The sequence below is a fragment of the Gorilla gorilla genome, chromosome 1 (genome assembly GCF_029281585.2).
Source record: "Gorilla gorilla gorilla isolate KB3781 chromosome 1, NHGRI_mGorGor1-v2.1_pri, whole genome shotgun sequence".
Classification (NCBI taxonomy): Eukaryota; Metazoa; Chordata; class Mammalia; order Primates; family Hominidae; genus Gorilla; species Gorilla gorilla.
In genome coordinates this window covers 237,877,524-237,890,058 of record NC_073224.2, presented here as the reverse complement: position 1 = coordinate 237,890,058, position 12,535 = coordinate 237,877,524, and the positions used below count along the sequence as shown (strand labels likewise).

At 53.2% G+C, this 12,535-nt stretch overlaps 1 protein-coding gene and 1 long non-coding RNA gene across 3 annotated transcripts in view; one reads left to right on the top strand and one right to left on the bottom strand.

Moving 5' to 3' along the window:
• The window catches only part of TTC34 (tetratricopeptide repeat domain 34), a 758,165-nt gene that overhangs the window by 726,531 nt on the left and 19,099 nt on the right, over nucleotides 1–12,535 (bottom strand). The window lies entirely within an intron of this gene.
• Nucleotides 5,291–7,937, top strand: LOC129524413 (uncharacterized). 2 transcript variants are annotated; one of them, XR_008668169.2, is made up of 5 exons: nucleotides 5,291–6,154; nucleotides 6,275–6,763; nucleotides 6,966–7,248; nucleotides 7,368–7,488; nucleotides 7,571–7,937. It is a non-coding gene; the product is annotated as an uncharacterized lncRNA (long non-coding RNA). The 2 variants fall into 2 exon arrangements; XR_008668167.2 differs by having other exon boundaries at nucleotides 6,966–7,289.

Sequence of the window (12,535 nt, the reverse complement as noted above, 5' to 3'; positions counted from 1 at the left end):
CCCCCATGTGAGCATGAGACAGCCTGGAACAGCACACACACCCCCAGATGAGCATCTGACAGCCTGGAGCAGCACCCGACACCCCCAGGTGTGCATCTGACAGCCTGGAGCAGCACCCCACACCCCAAGGTGAGCATCTGACAGCCTGGAACAGCAACCCACACACCCAGGTGAGCATCTGACAGCCTGGAACAGCACACCACACACCCAGGTGAGCATCTGACAACCTGGAACAGCACCCCACACCCCCAGGTGAGCATGTGACAGTCTGGAACAGCACCCTACACCACCACGTGAGCATCCGACACCCTGGAACAGCACCCCACACCCCCAGGTGAGCATCTGACATCCTGGAACAGCACCCGACAACCCCAGGGGAGCATCTGACAGCCTGGAGCAGCACCCATACCACCTGGTGAGCATCTGACAGGCCGGAGCAGCACCCACAACCCCAGGTGAGCATCCGACAGCCTGGAGCAGCACCCACACACACAGGTGAGCATCTGACAGTTGGGAGCAGCGCCCACTCCCACAGGTGAGCATCTGACAGCTTGGAGCAGCGCCCACACACTCAGGTGAGCATCTGACAGCCTGGAGCAGCGCCCACACCCCCAGGTGAGCATCTGACCGCATGGAATGGCATCCGCACCCCCAGGTGAGAAACCGACAGCCTGGAGCAGCACCCACACGCCCAGGCGAGCATCTGACATCCTGGAACTGCACCCCACACCCCCAGGTGAGCATCTGACATCCTGGAACAACACCCCACAACTCCAGGTGAGCATCTGACAGTCTGGAACAGCACCCCACAACCCCGGTGAGCACCTGACATCCTGGAACAGCACCCCACACCCCCAGGTGAGCATCTGACAGCCTGCAAGAGAACCCCACACCCCCAGGTGAGCATCTGAATTCCTGGAACAGCAACCCACACCCACAGGTGAGCATCTGACAGCCTGGAACAGCACCCCACACCCCTAGGTGAGCATCTGACATCCTGGAACTGCACCCAAAACTGCAGGTGAGCATCTGACAGCGTGGAACAGCACCCTACACCCCGACGTGAGCACCTGAAATCCTTGAACAGCACCCCACACCCCTAGGTGAGCATCTGACATCCTGGAACTGCACCCAAAACTGCAGGTGAGCATCTGACAGCCTGGAACAGCACCCTACACCCCGACGTGAGCACCTGAAATCCTTGAACAGCACCCCACACCCAGAGGTGAGCATCTGACAGCATGGAGCAGCACCCCACACCTCCAGGGGAGCATCTGACAGCCTGGAACAGCACCCCAATCCCCCACGTGAGCATCTGACAGCCTGGAACAGCACCCCACACCCCCAGGTGAGCATCTAATAGCCAAGAACAGCAACCCACACTCCCAGGTGAAAATCTGACAGCTTGGAAGAGCACCCCACACTCCCATGTGAGCATCTGACAGCCTGGAGCAGCACCCACACACCCAGGTGAGCGTCCAATAGCCTGGAACAGCACCCACATCCCTAGGTGAGCATCTGACAGCCTGGAGCAGCACCCTACACACCCAGGTGAGCATCTGACAGCCTGGAGCAGCACCCCACTCCCCCAGGGGAGCATCGGACAGTCTGGAACGGCACCCCACACCCCCAGGTGAGCATCTGACATCCTGGAACGGCACCACACACCCCCAGGTGAGCATCTGACAACCTGGAACAGCAACCCACACCGCCAGGTGAACACCTGACTTCCTGTAACAGCACCCCACACCCCCATGTGAGCATCTGAGAGCCTGGAATAGCACCCCACACCCATAGGTGAGCATCTGACATGTTGGAACAGCACCCCACACCCCCTGGTGGGCATTTGACAGGCTGGAACAGCACCCTACAAACACACATGAGCTTCTGACATCCTGGAACAGCACCCCACACCCCCAGGTGAGCATCTGACAGCCTGGAACTGCACCCCACACCCCCAGGTGAGCATCTGACATCGGGGAACAGCACCCCACACCCCCTGGTGAGCATCTGACAGCATGGAACAGCACCCCACACCCCCAGGTGAGCATCTGACATCCTAGGACACCACCCCACACCCCCTGGTGAGCATCTGACATCCTGAAACAGTACCCCACAACCCCAGGTGAGGATCTGACCACCTGGAACAGCACCCCACACCCTCAGGTGAGCATCTGACATCCTGGAACAGCACCCCACACCCCAGGTCAGCATCTGACCGGCTGGAGCAGCACCCCACACATGCAGGGGAGCATCTGACACCCTGGAACAGCATGCCACACCCCCAGGTGAGCATCTGACAGCCTAGAGCAGCACCAACACCCCCATGTGAGCATGAGACAGCCTGGAACAGCACCCACACCCCCAGGTGAGCATCTGACAGCCTGGAGCAGCACCCGACACCCCCAGGTGTGCATCTGACAGCCTGGAGCAGCACCCCACACCCCCAGGGGAGCATCGGACAGACTGGTACAGCACCACACACCAACAGGTGAACATCTGACATCCTGAAACAGCACCCCACATCCCCAGTTGAGCGTCTGACAGCCTGGAACAGCAACCCACAACCCCAGGTGAGCATCTGACAGCCTGGAACAGCACCTCACACCCCCAGGTGAGCATCTGACAGCCTGAAACACCACCCCACACACCCAGGCGAGCATCTGACATCCTGCAGCAGCACCCATATCCCCAGGTGAGCATCTGACAGGCCGGAGCAGCACCCACAACCCCAGGTGAGCATCCGACAGCCTGGAGCAGCACCCACACACACAGGTGAGCATCTGACAGATGGGAGCAGTGCCCACTCCCCCAGGTGAGCATCTGACAGCTTGGAGCAGCGCCCACACACCCAGGTGAGCATCTGACAGCCTGGAGCAGCACCCACACCCCCAGGTGAGCATCTGACCTCATGGAATGGCATCCGCACCCCCAGGTGAGCAACCGACAGCCTTGAGCAGCACCCACACGCCCAGGCGAGCATCTGACATCCTGGAACAGCACCCCACACCCTCAGGTGAGCATCTCACATCCTGGAACAACACCCCACACCTCCAGGTGAGCCTCTGACAGCCAGGAACAGCACCCCACACCCCCGGTGAGCACCTGACATCCTGGAACAGCACCCCACACCCCCACGTGAGAATCTGACAGCCTGCAACAGAACCCCACACCCCCAGGTGAGCATCTGAAATCCTGGAACAGCACCCCACACCCCCAGGTGAGCATCTGACAGCCTGGAACAGCACCCCACACCCCTAGGTGAGCATCTGACATCCTGGAACATCACCCCACAACCGCAGGTGAGCATCTGACAGCCTGGAACAGCACCCTACACCCCGACGTGAGCACCTGAAATCCTTGAACAGCACCCCACACCCAGAGGTGAGCATCTGACAGCATGGAGCAGCACCCCACACCTCCAGGGAAGCATCTAATACCCTAGAACAGCAACCCACACTCCCATGTGAGAATCTGACAGCTTGGAAGAGCACCCCACACCCCCAGGTGAGCATCTGACAGCCTGGAGCAGCACCCACACACCCAGGTGAGAGTCCAATAGCCTGGAACAGCACCCACATCCCTAGGTGAGCATCTGACAGCCTGGAGCAGCAACCCACACACCCAGGTGAGCATCTGACAGCCTGGAGCAGCACCCCACCCCCCAGGGGAGCATCGGACAGTCTGGAACGGCACCCCACACCCCCAGGTGAGCATCTGACATCCTGGAACGGCACCACACACCCCCAGGTGAGCATCTGACATCCTGGTACAGCACCCCACACCCCTAGGTGAGTATCTGACAGCCTGGAGCAGCACCCCACACCCACAGGTGAGCATCTGACAGCCTGGAGCAGCACCCACACCCCCTGGTGTGCATGTGACAGCCGGGAGCAGCGCCCACACACCCAGGTGTGCATCTGACAGCTTGGAGCAGCGCCCACAACCCCAGGTGAGCATCTGACAGCCTGGAGCAGCGCCCACACCTCCAGGGGAGCATCTGACCGCATGGCATGGCATCCTCTCCCCTAGGTGATCACTCGACAGCCTGGAGCAGCACCCGCACTCCCAGGGGAGCATGTGACATCCTGGAATAGCACCCCACACCCCCAGGTGAGCATGTGACAGCCTGGAACAGCACCCCACACCCCCAGGTGAGCATCTGCCATCCGGGTACAGCACCCCACACACTCAGGTGAGCATCTGACAGACTGGAACAGCACCCTACACTCCCATGTGAGCATCTGACATTCTGGAACAGCACGCCACACCCCCATGTGAGCATCTGACAGCCTGGAACAGCAACCCACACCCCCTGGGGAGCAGCTGATAGCCCGGAACAGCACCCCACACCCCCAGGTGAGTATCTGAAAGCCTGGAGCAGCACCCCACACCCCCAGGGGGTATCAGTCTGGAGCAGCACCCCACAACCCCAGGGGGTATCAGACAGTCTGGAACAGCACCGCAAACCCCCAGGTGAGCATCTGACATCCTGGAACAACACCCTGCACCCCCAGGTGAGCATCTCACAGCCTGCAACAGCACCCCACATGCCCAGGTGAGCATGTGACATCCTGGAACAGCACCCCACACCCCCAGGTGAGCATTTGACAGCCTGGAACAGCACCCCACATCCCCAGGTGAGCACCTGGCAGCCTGCAACAGCACTCTACACCCCCACGTGAGCAGCTGACTTCCTGGAACAGCATCCCACACACACAGGTGGGCATCCTACAGCCTGTAGCAGCACCCCACACTTCTAGGGGATTATCGGATAGCCTGGAACAGCACCCCAAACCCCAACGTGAGCATCTGACAGCCTGGAACAGCATCCCACACCTCCAGGTGAGCATCTGACAGACTGGAACAGCACCCCACACTCCCAGGTGAGCATGTGACAGCCTGGAGCAGCACCCCACACCTCCAGGGGAGCATCGGACAGTCTGGAACAGCACCCCATACCCCCAGGTGAGCATCTGACAGCCTGGAAGAGCACCCCACACTGCCAGGTGTGCACATGACATCCCGGAAGAGCACCCTACATCCCCATGTGAGCATCTGACAGCCTGCAACAGCACTCCACATCCCAAGGTGAGCATCTGACCTCCTGGAAACGCACCCCACACCCCCTGTTGAGCATTTGACAGCCTGGAACAGCACCCTACACCCCAGGTGAGCATCTGACAGCCTTGAACCGCACCCCACACCCCCAGGTGAGCATCTGACAGCCTTGAACCGCACCCCACACCCCCAGGTGAGCATCTGACAGCCTGGAACAGCAACCCACAGCCCCAGGTGAGCATCAGACTGCCTGGAATAGCACCCCACAACCCCATGTGAGAATCTGACAACCTGGAACTGCACCGCACACCCCCAGGTGAGCATTTGACATTCTGGAACAGCACCCTACACCCCAACGTGAGCATCTGACATCCTGGAACAGCACCCCACACCTCCAGGTGAGCATCTGACAGCCTGGAGCAGCACACCACACCCCCAGGTGAGCATCTGACAGCCTTGAACCGCACCCCACACCCCCACGTGAGCATCTGACAGCCTGGAACAGCACCCCAGACTTCCAGGTGAGCGTCTGACAGCCTGGAATAGCACCCCACACCGCCAGGTGAGCATCTGATAGCCTGGAACAGCACCCACACGCCCAGGTGAGCATCTGACATCCTGGAACAGCACCCCACTCCCCCAGGTGAGCATCTGACAGCCTGGAACAGCACCCCACTCCCCCAGGTGAGCATCTGACAGCCTGGAACAGTACCCCACACCCGCAGGTGAGCATCTGACAGCCTGGAACAGTACCCCACACCCGCAGGTGAGCATCTGACAGCCTGGAACACCACCCCACACCCCCAGGTGAGCATGTGACAGCCTGGAACAGCACCCCATACCCCCAGGTGAGCATCTGACATCCTGGAACAGCACCCCACACCCGTGGTGAGCATCTGACAGCCTGGAACCGCATCCTACACACCCACGTGACCATCTAACATCCTGGAATCGTACCCCACACCCCCAGGTGAGCATCTAACAGCCTGGAGCATCACCCCACACATCCAGGGGAGCATCTGACCGCCTGGAACAGCACGCCACGCCCCCACGAGAGCATCTGACAGTCTGGAACAGCACCCCACACCTCCAGGTGAGCATCTGACAGGCTGGAACAGCACCCCACACCCCGAGGTGAGCATCTGACAGCCTGGAGCAGCACCCAGACCCCCAGAAGAGCATCTGACCTCATGGAATGCCATCCTCAACCCAGGTGAGCATCCGACAGCCTGAAGCAGCACCCACACCCCCAGGCGAGCATCTGACATCCTGGAACAGCACCCCACACCCCCAGTTGAGCATCTGACAGCCTGGAACAGCACCACACACCCCCAGGTGACCATCTGACATCCTGGAACAGCACCCCACAATCCCAGGTGAGCATCTGACAGCCTTGAACAGCATCCCACACCCACAGGTGAGCATCTGACAACCTGGAACAGCACCCCACACCCCAAGTTCAGCATCTGACAGTCTGGAACGACACCCTACACCCCCACGTGAGCATGTGACATCCTGGAACAGCACCCCGCACCCCCACCTGAGCATCTGACAGCCTGGAGCAGCACCCCACACCTCCAGGGGAGAATCTGACAGCCTGGAACAGCACCCCACACCCCCACGTGAGCATCTGACAGGCTGAAACAGCACCCCACACCTCCAGGTGGGCATCCGACAGCCTGGAGCAGCACCCGCATCCCAGGTGAGCATCCGACAACCTGGAACAGAACCCCACAACTTCAAATAAGAATTTGATAAGTGGGAAAAAGCTCCCCGCCCTCAGGTGAGTATCTGACAGCCTGGAACAGCACCCCACAACTGCAGGTGAGCGTGTGATAGCCTGGATAGGCACTCCACACAGCCAGGTGTTCAGCTGAAAGCCTGGAATGGTACCCCACATGCAGGTGAGCATCCGACAGCCTGGAACAGCAGCTCACATCCCCAGAGGAGCATCTGATGGTCTGCAACAGCACCCTAAAACTTCAGGTGAGGATCTGACAGCCTGGAAGAGCAGTGCCTACCCCCGAGTTAGCATCTGACAGCACACAGCAGCACTCCCAATGCCAAGGAGACCATCTGGCAGTGTGAAACAGCACCCCACACCCCCAGATGAGCATCTGAAAGCCTACAACTAGCCCCTGCCCGAGATGAGCATCTCACAGCCTGGAACTCCACGCCCACTGCCAGGTGAGCATCTGATGGCCTGGAACAGCACCACACATCCCCAGGTAAGATTCCAACAGTGTGGAACAAGACCACTGCCCCCAGGTGAGCATCTGACAGCCTGGAAAAACAACCCCCTTCAGGTGAGCCTCTGACAGCCTGGAACAGCACCCTCCACCTTCAGGTGAGAATATGACAGCCTGAAACAGCACCCCACACCCCAGGCAACAATCTGACAGCATGGAACAAGACCACCGCCCCCAGGTGAGCATTTGACAGCCTGGGAAAGCACCCTCCACCCACAGGTGAGCATCTGACAGCCTGGAAACCCCCCCACTGCTTCCAGGTGAACATCTGATAGCCTGGAACAGAACCCCAGTTCTCCAAGTAAGCATCTGAAAGCAAGGAACAGCACTCTCACCCCCAGGGGAGCATCTGACAACCTAGAACAGCACCCTCACCCCGAGGTGGGCATCTGGCAGCATAAAACAGCACCCCTACTGGCAGATGAGCATATGACAGCCTGGAACAGCACCCCACAGCCCCAGGTGAGCATCTGGGTCCGGCACCTGTAGGCAGTTTCCAAGGATCCCTTGTGGCCACATCCAGCTGTTAAATGGGCATGTCCCTGGCAGCCACAGATGTCTGTCCAGTGCAGGAAAGTCTGTCCAGTGCAGGAAAGGGCAGGCAGAGAGCTGGCTCCCAGCCCCAAATGCATGTCTCCCTCCCTGGGGCCCAGGCTGGCACAGAAGTCAGGCCTGCCAGTGGGCTTGGGGGAAACTTGGTGCCCTGGTCCGGCAGCCTGCCCTGCAGCAGCAAGCATGGCCTCTGGAGGCTGTCATCCTCCTGGCCTCCAGGATTGCTTTTCCTTGCTTCCTAGAACTCCAGCCCTTAAGAAAATCAGAAGCCCTGGCAGGCACATTGCCTCTGTGCTGTGCTTTTACCCAGCGAAGCATCAGGGCAGACAGCCAATTTCAACACTGCTCTTGGCTGGGAAGTGCCCTCATCTCTGGCAGCCCCCACAGAGAAAGTGCAGGGCCCCGGGGCTGTGGCTGCCTCAGGGCAGGTCTCCCTTGTGACAGCCTCTTGTCATGGGCCTGGGAGTGGACCCCTCCCATCCCTGCCATGCATCCTGTTGAGTAGACAGCTCAGGCTAGTACCCAAGAGGGTGCCCAGCAGATCACAGGGGATGTCCCTTTTGTCTTAGCTGTTTACGGGCTGGAGGAACCACTGTTCAGCCACATCTCCTCTCCTGCCCCTCCTGCATTCACCCGAGGTTGATGGGAGCTCTGTGGGGGGAGACAGGCAGGGGAGGGGCCAGGCAGCACCTGGGCATATCCCCAGGGTGCCTCCTCTGATCCCCAGGAGGGGCAGCACCCACCCTCTTCTTTTTCCAATTTGTTTTTATTGTGGTTAAATATACATAACGTAAAATTTACCATCTTAATTATCTTTATGTGTACAGTGCGGTGGCATTAAATACATTCATCATGTTGTGTGGCCATCACCACCATCCCTTTCCAGAACTAGCTCATCTTCCCAAACTGAAACTCTGTCCCCGTTAAATACTCACTCTCCGTTCCCCAGGCACTCTCTCCCCCCAACTCCAGGCACCCACCATTCTGCTTCCTGTCTCTGTGATTCGATGACCCTAGGGACTTCATATAAGGGAAATCACAGTGTTTGTCCTTTTGTGGTGGCTGCTTATTTCACTGAGCACAATGTCCTCGAGGTTCATCCATGTTGTAGTGTGTACCAGGAATCCCTTCCTTTTTAATGTTGAATAATTCCCCATTGTATGGATGGATCATGTTTGGCTTATCCACCTATCCATCGGTGGACACCTGGGTGCCTTCCACCTCCAAGCTCTTGTGAACAATGATGCTATCTATGAATATGGCATACAAATGTCTCTAAAAGACCCTACTTCCATTTCTTTTGGATGTAGACCCAGATGTGGAATTGCTTGATCATATGGTAGTTCTATTTCTTTTTTTCTTTTTTTTTTTTTTTGGAGCTGGAGTCTCGCTCTGTCGCCCAGACTGGAGTGCAGTGGCGGGATCTCAGCTCACTGCAACTCCCACCTCCCGGGTTCAAGCGATTCTCCTGCCTCAGCCTCCCGAGTAGCTGGGATTACAGGCACGCGCCACCACGCCTGGCTAACTTTTTGTATTTTTAGTAGAGACCAGATTTCACCGTGTTAGCCAGGATGGTCTTGATCTCCTGACTTCGTGATCCACCCTCCTTGGCCTCTCAAAGTGCTGGGATTACAGGCGTGAGCCACCACACCCAGCTGGTAGTTCTATTTTTAGCCTTTTGGGAAATGGCCATCCTGTTTTCCTTAGCTGCTGCACCATTTTACCTTCCCACCAACAGTGCAGAAGGTTCCAGTTTCTTCACATCCTCACCAGTGCTTGTTATTTTCTTTTTAAAAACTTCATAGTAGCCATCCTGACAGGCGTGAGGCATATCTCATTGTTTTGATTTGTGCTTCCCTGATGATTGGTGATGTCCAGCATCTTTTCATGTGCTTATTGTCCATTTGTATATCTTTTTTTGAGAAATGTCTGTTTAAGTCCTTTGCTCATTTTTTTGAATGACACAGTGAAACCTCGTCTCTACTAAAAATACAAAAAATTAGCCAGGCGTGGGGTTGCCCACCTGTAATCCCAGCTACTCGGGAGGCTGAGGCAGGAGAATCGCTTGAACCCCGGAGGTGGAAGTTGCAATGAGCTGAGATCCCGCCACTGCACTCCGGCCTGGGTGACAGAGCGAGACTTCAGCTCCAAAAATTGAATTGGGTTTTTGGCTTTGTTGTTGTTGAGTTTTGGGACTTCTCTGTGTATTCTGGGTAATAATTCCTTATCAGATATGTGACTTGCAAATATTGTGGTTTTCTTCCATCCTGTCAGTTGCCTTTTTACTCTATTATAATAGTGTCCTTTGGTGCACAAAAAATTTAATTTTCATGAAATCCAACTTTATTTTTTCTTTTGCTGCCTGTGCCTTTGGTGTTGTAGCCCAGAAGTCATTGTCAAATCCAGTGTCGTGAAGCTTCTCCCCTGTGCTTACTTCTAAGAATTTTATAGTTTTAGGTCTTTGATCCATTTTGAATTAATTTTTGTATGTAGTGTTAGGAAAGAGTCCAACTTCATTCTTTTGCATAGTTTTCCCTGCAACATTTGTTAAAAAGACTGTCCCTTCCCCATTGAATGGTCTTGGTCAAATCATTTGACCGTCTATGGGAGGGTTCATTTCTGGACTCTCTATTCTGTTTCACTGGTCTCTCTGTCTGTTTTTGTGCCATACCACACTATTTTGATCACTGTAGCTTTGTAGTAAGTTTTGAAATCAGGAAGTGTGAGTCCTCCAGCTTGCTGGTTCTTTTTCAGGGTTGTTTTGGCTGTTTGGGGTCCCCTGAGATTCCACAGGAATTTCAGAATTTAGCTTTTCTACTTCTGTAAAAAACATTATTGAGATTTTGACAGAGATTGCATTGAATCTGTAGATCACTTTGGGTAATACTGACGTCTTACCAACATGAAGTCTTCTAATACATGTACATGGAATGTGTTTCCATTTGTTTATGTCTTATTTAATTTATTTCAGCAATGTTTTATAGTTTTCATTGTACAAATCTTTCACCTCTTTAGTTAATTCCTAAGTATTTTATTCTTTTTAATTCTATTGTAGATGGAATTACAGTTGACTCTTGAACACAGGTTAAAATTATGTGGGTCCCCTTATATGTGAATTTTTTTCAATAAATACAGTCAGCCTTTCATATTGGTGGGTTCCGAATCCACAGCCAAATGCAGATCAGTTCTTGGGATGTGCAACCTGCGTACACGGAGGGCCAACTTTTCATATCTAGGGGTTGGGGGTTCCACAGGGCTGACTGTAGGACTTCAGTATGTGGGGATTTCAGTATCTGAGGGTTGTCCTGGAACCAATCCCATGTGTATACCAAGGGGTGACTGTATTTTCTTAATTCCCTTTTTAGATTGTTCATTATTAATATATAAAAATGCAACTGATTTTTGTGTTGCCTTCGTATCCTGCTACTTTGCTGAATTCATTGATTAGTTCTAACAATTTTTTTTTGTGTGTGGAATCTTTAGGGATTTCTAATATAAGATCTGTGAACAGAGATAATTTTACTTCTTCCTTTCAAATTTGGATGCTTGGTAATTTTTTTCTTGCCTAGTTATTCTGGCTATAACTTCCAGTGCAATGTTGAGTAGAAGTGCAAAAGCAATCATCCTTGCCTTGTTCCTGATCTTAGAGGAAAAACTTTTCTTTTTCATCATTGAGTATGATGTTTGCTGTGGGTTTTTCATATATGGATTTTATATTGAGGCAGTTTCCTTCTATTCCTAGTTTATTGAGTATTCTTATCATAAAAGGGTGTTGAATTTTGTCAAATGCTTTTCTGCATCAGTTGAGATGATCATTTTTTCCCTTTCATTCTGTTAATGTGGTATATTACATAAATTGACATTTGTATGTTGAACCATCCTTGCATTCTAGCAATAAATCTCACTTGGTCATGTGTGTCATCATTTTAACAAATTGCTGAATTTGTTTTGTTAGTATTTTGTTGAGGATTTTTGCCTCAATATTCATACGGGATAATGGTCTGTAGTTTTCTTGTAGTGTCTTTGGCTATGGTATCAGGGTAATGCTGGCCTCATAGAATGAGTCTGAGGAAGTGTTCCTTCCTCTTTGATTTTTTGGAAAAGTTTGAGGATTGGTGTTAGTTCTTTAAATATTTGGTAGAATTCACCAGTGAAGCCATCAGGTCCTGGCCTTTTCTTTGTTGAGAGATTTTTGATTACTGACTCAATCTTTTTACTAGTTATAGGTCTATTCAGATCTTCTATTTCTTCATGATTTAGTCTTGGTAGGTTTTGTGTTTCTAGGGATTTGTCCATTTCACCTAGATTAACTGATTTGTTGGTTTACAATTGTTCCTATTACTATCTTATAATTATTTTTATTTCTGTAGAATTGGTAATAACCTGATTTTCATTTCTGATTGTCATGATTTGAATTTTCTCTTTCTTAGTCCACCTGGCAAAAGGTTTGTCAAATTTTGTCTTTTCAAGGACAAACTTTTGTTTTCATTGATTTTCTCTATTTCTTCTCTATCCTATGTTTTATTGATCTCTGCTGTAATCTATCTTTCTCTCTCTCTCTCTTTCTTTCTCTTTCTGTTCATGTGTTCTTTTTCTAGTTTCTTAAGTTGTAAAGTTAGATTGTTGATTTGAGATCTTTCTTGTTTTTTAATGGAAGCATTTACAGCTATACA